This window comes from Arachis stenosperma, chromosome 10 (genome assembly GCF_014773155.1).
Source record: "Arachis stenosperma cultivar V10309 chromosome 10, arast.V10309.gnm1.PFL2, whole genome shotgun sequence".
Classification (NCBI taxonomy): domain Eukaryota; kingdom Viridiplantae; phylum Streptophyta; class Magnoliopsida; order Fabales; family Fabaceae; genus Arachis; species Arachis stenosperma.
In genome coordinates, this window is record NC_080386.1 from 107130120 (window position 1) to 107138172 (window position 8053).

Sequence of the window (8053 nt, forward strand, 5' to 3'; positions counted from 1 at the left end):
CTCACTCTTGATTTTCGAAAATCAAATTAAAGTTTTTCAAAATGTTTTTAAAATCTTTTTAATTAATTTTCGAAAATTTCTTCCTCTCTTCCCACATCCTTCTATTTATGGAGTACCACTCCTTCTCAATACACAATTTGAACTCTCTCTGATTTAGTTCGAATTCTTCCACCTCTTTCTTCTACTTTTCTGTTCTTCTGACACCTCAAGGAATCTCTATACTGTGACATAGAGGATTCCATATTTTCTTGTTCTCTTCTCTTTTATATGAGCAGGAGCAGAGACAAGGGCATTCTTGTTGAAGCTGACCCTGAACCTGAAAGGACCTTGAAGTGAAAGCTAAGAGAAGCTAAGGCACAATTCTCTACAGAGGACCTAATAGAAATCTTCAAAGAAGAAGAAGACATGGCAGCCGAAAACAACAACAATGCAAACAATGCAAGGAAGGTGCTGGGTGACTTTACTGCACCTACTCCCGACTTTTATGGGAGAAGCATCTCTATCCCTGCCATTGGAGCAAACAACTTTGAGCTTAAGCCTCAATTAGTTTCTCTAATGCAACAGAATTGCAAGTTTCATGGACTTCCATTGGAAGATCCTCATCAGTTTTTAGCTGAATTCTTGCAAATCTGTGACACTGTCAAGACTAATGGGGTAGACCCTGAGGTCTATAGACTTATGCTATTCCCTTTTGCTGTAAGAGACAGAGCTAGGACATGGTTGGACTCACAACCTAAAGAAAGCCTGGACTCATGGGAAAAGCTAGTCAATGCCTTCTTGGCAAAGTTCTTTCCACCTCAAAAATTGAGTAAGCTTAGAGTGGAAGTCCAAACCTTCAGACAGAAGGATGGAGAATCCCTCTATGAAGCTTGGGAAAGATACAAACAATTGATCAGAAAATGTCCATCTGACATGCTTTCTGAATGGAGCATCATAGGTATTTTCTATGATGGTCTCTCTGAACTATCCAAGATGTCTTTGGATAGCTCTGCTGGAGGATCTCTTCATCTGAAGAAGACGCCTACAGAAGCTCAAGAGCTAATTGAAATGGTTGCAAATAACCAATTCATGTACACTTCTGAATGGAATCCTGTGAACAATGGGACTAATCAGAAGAAAGGAGTTCTTGAGATTGATGCTCTGAATGCCATATTGGCTCAGAACAAGATATTGACTCAACAAGTCAATTTGATTTCTCAAAGTCTGTCTGGAATGCAAAATGCACCAAGCAGTACTAAGGATGCTTCATCTGAAGAAGAAGCATATGATCCTGAGAACCCTTCATTGGAAGAGGTAAATTACTTAGGAGAACCCTATGGAAACACCTATAATTCTTCATGGAGAAATCACCCAAATTTCTCATGGAAGAATCAAGAGAAACCTCAACAAGGTTTCAACAACAATAATGGTGGAAGAAATAGGTTTAGCAATAGCAAGCCTTTTCCATCATCTTCTCAGCAACAGACAGAGAATTCTAAGCAGAACCCCTCTGACTTAGCAACTATGGTCTCTGATCTAATCAAAACCACTCAAAGTTTCATGACTGAAACAAGGTCCTCCATTAAGAATTTGGAGGCACAAGTGGGACAGCTGAGCAAGAAAATTACTGAACTCCCTCCTAGTACTCTCCCAAGCAATACAGAAGAAAATCCAAAAGGAGAGTGCAAGGCCATCAACATGGCCGAATTTGGAGAGGAAGGAGAGGAAGTGAACGCCACTGAGGAAGACCTCAGTGGGCATGCACTGACCTCCACTAAGTTCCCCAATGAGGAACCATGGGAATCTGAGGCTCAAAATGAGACCATAGAGATTCCACTGGACTTACTTCTGTCATTCATGAGCTCTGATGAGTATTCTTCCTCTGAAGAGGATGAGTATGTCACTGAAGAGCAAGTTGCTAAATACCTTGGAGCAATCATGAAGCTAAATGACAAGTTATTTGGAAATGAGACTTGGGAGAATGAACCTCCTTTGCTCACCAAAGAACTGGATGACTTGTCTAGGCAGGAATTACCTCAAAAGAGACAAGATCCTGGGAAGTTTTCAATACCTTGTACCATAGGCACCATGACCTTCAAGAAGGCTCTGTGTGACTTAGGGTCAAGTGTAAACCTCATGCCTCTCTCTGTAATGGAGAAGCTAGGGATCTTTGAGGTGCAAGCTGCAAGAATCTCATTAGAGATGGCAGACAACTCAAGAAAACAAGCTCATGGACTTGTAGAGGATGTTTTGGTGAAGATTGAAAACCATTACATCCCTGCTGATTTCATAGTCCTAGAGACTGGGAAGTGCATGGATGAAACCATCATCCTTGGCAGACCCTTCCTAGCCACAGCAAAGGCTGTGATTGATGTTGATAGAGGTGAACTGATCATTCAAGTGAATGAAGAATCCTTTGTGTTTAAGGCTCAAGGATATCCCTCTGTCACCATGGAGAGGAAGCATGAAGAGCTTCTCTCAAATCAGAGTCAAACAGAGCCCCCACAGTCAAACTCTAAGTTTGGTGTTGGGAGGCCACAACCAAACTCTAAGTTTGGTGTTGAACCCCCACATTCAAACTCTAAGTTTGGTGTTGGGAGGTTCCAACATTGCTCTGAGAAAATATGAGGCTCCATGAGAGCCATCTGTCAAGCTACTGACATTAAAGAAGCGCTTGTTGGGAGGCAACCCAATGTTATATTTTATCTATTTTCTTTTGTTATTTTATTTTATTTTGTAGGTTGATGATCATGAGAAGTCACAAAATCAATTGAAAAAGCAAAAACAGAATGAAAAACAGGAAGAAAAACAGCACACCCTGGAGGAAGAACCCACTGGCGTTTAAACGCCAGTGAGGCTAGCAGTTGGGCGTTTAACGCCCAGTCTGGCACCATTCTGGGCGTTTAACGCCAGAAAGGGGCACCAGACTGGCGTTAAACGCCAGAAAAGGGCAAGAACCTGGCGTTAAACGCCAGGAATGGGCACCAGCCCGGCGTTTAACGCCAGAAATGGCTCAAAACGTGATTTTGAATGCCATTTGGTGCAGGGATGACTTTTCCTTGACACCACAGGATCTGTGGACCCCACAGGATCCCCACCAACCCCACCACTCTCTCTCTCTTCTTCACCTATTCACCAATCACCTCAACTCCTCTTCCCCAAAAACCCCTCACCTATCAAATCCCTTCTTTCTCTTCACCACTCACATCCATCCTTCATAAACCCCACCTACCTCACCATTCAAATTCAAACCACTTTCCCACCCTCACTTGACCGAACCTTACCCACCCCCTCTCCTATATATACCCTTCTTCACCCCTTCATTTTCCCACAACCTAAACACCACTTCTCCCCCTCTTTGGCCGAACACAAAAGCCATTTCCTTCTTCCTCATTTCTTCTTCTTCTACTCTCTTCTTTCTTCTTTTGCTCGAGGACGAGCAAACCTTTTAAGTTTGGTGTGGTAAAAGCGTTGCTTTTTCGTTTTTCCATAACCATTTATGGCATCCAAGGCCGGAGAAACCTCTAGAAAGAGGAAAGGGAAGGCAAAATCTTCCACCTCCGAGTCATGGGAGATAGAAAGATTCATCTTAAGGGTGCATCAAGACCACTTTTATGAAGTTGTGGCCTTGAAGAAGGTGATCCCCGAGGTCCCTTTTTCACTCAAAAAGGGTGAATATCCGGAGATCCGACATGAGATCCGAAGAAGAGGTTGGGAAATTCTTACCAACCCCATTCAACAAGTCGGAATCTTAATGGTTCAAGAGTTCTATGCCAATGCATGGATCACCAAGAACCATGATCAAAGTGTGAACCCGGATCCAAAGAATTATCTTACTATGGTTCGGGGGAAATACTTGGATTTTAGTCCGGAAAGTGTAAGGTTGGCATTCAATTTGCCCATGATGCAAGGAGATGAACACCCTTACACTAGAAGGGTCAACTTTGATCAAAGGTTGGACCAAGTCCTCACAGTCATATGTGAAGAGGGCGCCCAATGGAAGAGAGATTCAAGAGGGAAGCCGGTTCAATTAAGAAGGCATGACCTCAAACCCTTGGCTAGAGGATGGTTGGAGTTTATCCAACGCTCAATCATTCCCACTAGCAACCGGTCCGAAGTTACTCTAGACCGGGCCATCATGATTCATAGCATCATGATTGGAGAAGAAGTGGAAGTTCATGAGGTTATAGCCCAAGAACTCTATAAGGTGGCGGACAAGTCCTCTACCTTAGCAAGGTTAGCCTTTCCTCATCTCATTTGTCACCTCTGTTATTCAGTTGGAGTTGACATAAAGGGAGACATCCCCATTGATGAGGATAAGCCCATCACTAAGAAAAGGATGGAGCACACAAGAGACCCCTCTCATCATGAGATCCCTGAGATGCCTCAAGGGATGCACTTTCCTCCACAAAACTATTGGGAGCAACTGAACACTTCCCTAGGAGAATTGAGTTCCAACATGGGACAACTAAGGGTGGAGCATCAAGAACACTCCATCATCCTCCATGAAATTAGAGAAGACCAAAGGATCATGAGAGAGGAGCAACAAAGACAAGGAAGAGACATTGAGGAGCTCAAGCACTCCATAGGATCTTCAAGAGAAAGAAAGAGCCGCCATCACTAAGGTGGACCCGTTCTTTAATCTCCTTGTTCTTTATTCTTCTGTTTTTCGAAAATTAATGCTTATGGTTATCTATGTTTGTGTCTTGTGATCATTAGTGTCTTAGTGTCTATGCCTTAAAGTTATGAATGTCCTATGAATCCATCACCTTTCTTAAATAAAAAATGTTCTTAATTGAAAAAGAAAAAGAATTGCATGAATTTTGAATTTTATAACAGTTTAATTATTTTGATGTGGTGGCATTACTTTTGTCTTCTGAATGTATGCTTAAACAGTGCATATGTCTTTTGAATTTGTGGTTCATGAATGTTGGCTCTTGAAAGAATGATGAAAAAGGAGACATGTTACTGAGGATCTGAAAAATCATAAAAATGATTCTTGAAGCAAGAAAAAGCAGTGAATACAAAAAAAAACAAAAAAAAAAAGAGAAAGGCGAAAAAAAAAACCGAAAAAAAAAGAAAGAGAAAAAGAAAGAAAAAGAAAGAATAAAGTTGTGATCCAAGGCAAAAAGAGTGTGCTTAAGAACCCTGGACACCTCTAATTGGGGACTCTAGCAAAGCTGAGTCACAATCTGAAAAGGTTCACCCAATTATGTGTCTGTGGCATGTATGTATCCGGTGGTAATACTGGAAGACAGAGTGCTTTGGGCCACGGCCAAGACTCAATAAGTAGCTGTGTTCAAGAATCATCATACTTAACTAGGAGAATCAATAACACTATATGGATTCTGAGTTCCTAAAGAAGCCAATCATTCTGAGTTTCAAAGGATAGAGTGAGATGCCAAAACTGTTCAGAGGCAAAAAGCTAAAAGCCCCGCTCATCTAATTAATACTGATCTTCATAGATGTTTTTGGAGTTCATTGCATATTCTCTTCTTTTATCTTATTTGATCTTCAGTTGCTTGAGGACAAGCAACAATTTAAGTTGGTGTTGTGATGAGCGGATAATTTGTACCCTTTTTGGCATTGTTTTTAGTGTGTTTTTAGTATGATCTAGTTAGTTTTTAGTATATTTTTATTAGTTTTTAGTTAAAATTCACTTTTCTGGACTTTACTATGAGTTTGTGTGTTTTTCTGTGATTTTAGGTATTTTCTGGCTGAAATTGAGGGACCTGAGCAAAAATCTGATTCAGAGACTGAAAAGGACTGCAGATGCTGTTGGATTCTGACCTCCCTACACTCGAAGTGGATTTTCTGGAGCTACAGAAGCCCAATTGGCGCGCTCTCAACGGCGTTGGAAAGTAGACATCCTGGGCTTTCCAGCAATATATGATAGTCTATACTTTGCCCAAGATTTGATGGCCCAAACCGGCGTTCAAAGTCACCCTCAGAAATTCCAGCGTTAAACGCCGGAACTGGCACCTAAATGGGAGTTAAACGCCCAAACTGGCATAAAAGCTGGCGTTTAACTCCAAGGAGAGTCTCTACACAAAATTGCTTCATTGCTCAGCCCAAGCACACACCAAGTGGGCCCGGAAGTGGATTTTTATGTCATTTACTCATCTCTGTACACCCTAGGCTACTAGTTCTCTATAAGTAGGACCTTTTACTATTGTATTTGACATCTTTTGATCATACTTTGATGATTGAACCCTCTTTGGGGGAGGCTGGCCATTCGGCCATGCCTAGACCTTGTTCTTATGTATTTTCAACGGTGGAGTTTCTACACACCATAGATTAAGGTGTGGAGCTCTGCTGTACCTCGAGTATTAATACAATTACTATTGTTCTTCTATTCAATTCCGCTTGTTCTTTGTCCAAGATATCACTTGTTCTTCAACTTGATGAATGTGATGATCCGTGACACTCATCATCATTCTCACCCATGAACAAGGTGACTGACAACCACTTTTGTTCTACAAGCAACCAAGGCTCTAGTGAATATCTCTTGGATTCCTGATACACGATGCATGGTTGATCGCCTGACAACCGAGTGCTCGCCTGACAAACGAGCCAGCCATTCCGTGAGATCAGAGTCTTCGTGGTATAGGCAAGAACTGATGGCGGCATTCAAGAGAATCCGGAAGGTCTAAACCTTGTCTGTGGTATTCTGAGTAGGATTCAATGATTGAATGACTGTGACGTGCTTCAAACTCCTAGCAGGCGGGGCGTTAGTGACAGACGCAAAAGAATCACTGGATTCTATTCCGGCCTGACCGAGAACCGACAGCTGATTAGCCATATGCTGTGACAGAGCATAGGAACATTTTCACTGAGAGGATGGGAGGTAGCCACTGACAACGGTGAAACCCTACATAAGCTTGCCATGGAAAGGAGTAAGAAGGATTGGATGAAGACAGTAGGAAAGCAGAGAGACGGAAGGGAAGGCATCTTCATACGCTTATTTGAAGTTCCTACCAATGAATTACATAAGTACCTCTATCTTTATCTCTATGCTTTATGCGTTTATTACCTATACCCATTTGAGTCTGCCTGACTGAGATTTACAAGGTGACCATAGCTTGCTTCATACCAACAATCTCTGTGGGATCGACCCTTGCTCACGCAAGGTATTACTTGGACGACCCAGTGCACTTGCTGGTTAGTTGTGTGAAGTTGTAGTGATTACAATTTCGCGCACCAGCTGTCAACACTAAAGATGCATCCTATGGCATGACTGGGAACTACACTCAAGGAGACATTTATGGCATTACTTAGCCCACCATGGAGGAAGTAAATTACATGGAAAATTCCTCTAGAAATTCCAGTAATGATCTCTATGCAAATACTTTCAATCAGGGATGGAAGAATTACCCTAACTTTGGGTGAAGGGAGCAGCAGATGCCTCAGCAGGGCTTCAATAATAACAAAGGTGAAACCAATCAAAATAGGTACAACAACAGGCAGTTCCAACCCTCTCAGCAGCAAATGGAGACATCCAAACATAGCCTCTCTGACTTAGCCATAATAGTCTCCGACCTTTCCAAGACCACTCACAGCTTTATGCAAGAGACTAGGTCTTTGATTCGGAACTTAGAAATACAAGTGGGTTAGTTGAGCAGCAGGATATCTGAGAGACCTCCCAACACTCTTCCAAGCAACACAGAGGTAAATCGAAGAAAAGAGTGCAAAGCCCTCACCATGCGCAAGGAGGCCGTGCCTAAGGAGTTGGATGTTGCTGAGGATTTGAAGGAGAAAAAGGCTCAAGAGGAGACGGGCAGTGCACTAGTACACGCCCCAGTAGTCATAAAAGAGCATGAAGCACGACACTTTCTGAAGTGCAAATGAAGACCAAGGATGAGCAACTTGTTCAATTCATGGCAATCTTTAAGAAGTTACATATCAATATTCCTTTTGCTAAAGTGTTGGAGAAGAAGCCTCCCTATATGGCCTGTCTGAAAAATGTATTCTCTGAAAAGAAGGCTCTGAGGGGAGATGAAACTGTGATGCTGATCGAGGAGTGCAGTGCACTAGTGTAAAAGAAGCTACCTCAGAAATCGCCAGATCCCGGAAG

General features: G+C 42.3%; 1 non-coding gene across 1 annotated transcript; it reads right to left on the reverse strand.

Annotated features, from left to right (window-relative positions):
- Nucleotides 1-810: 810 nt before the first annotated feature.
- On the reverse strand, nucleotides 811-914 carry LOC130958407 (small nucleolar RNA R71). Its single transcript, XR_009077531.1, has one exon. It is a non-coding gene; the product is annotated as a small nucleolar RNA R71 (small nucleolar RNA).
- Between the last annotated feature and the right edge of the window lie 7139 nt (nucleotides 915-8053).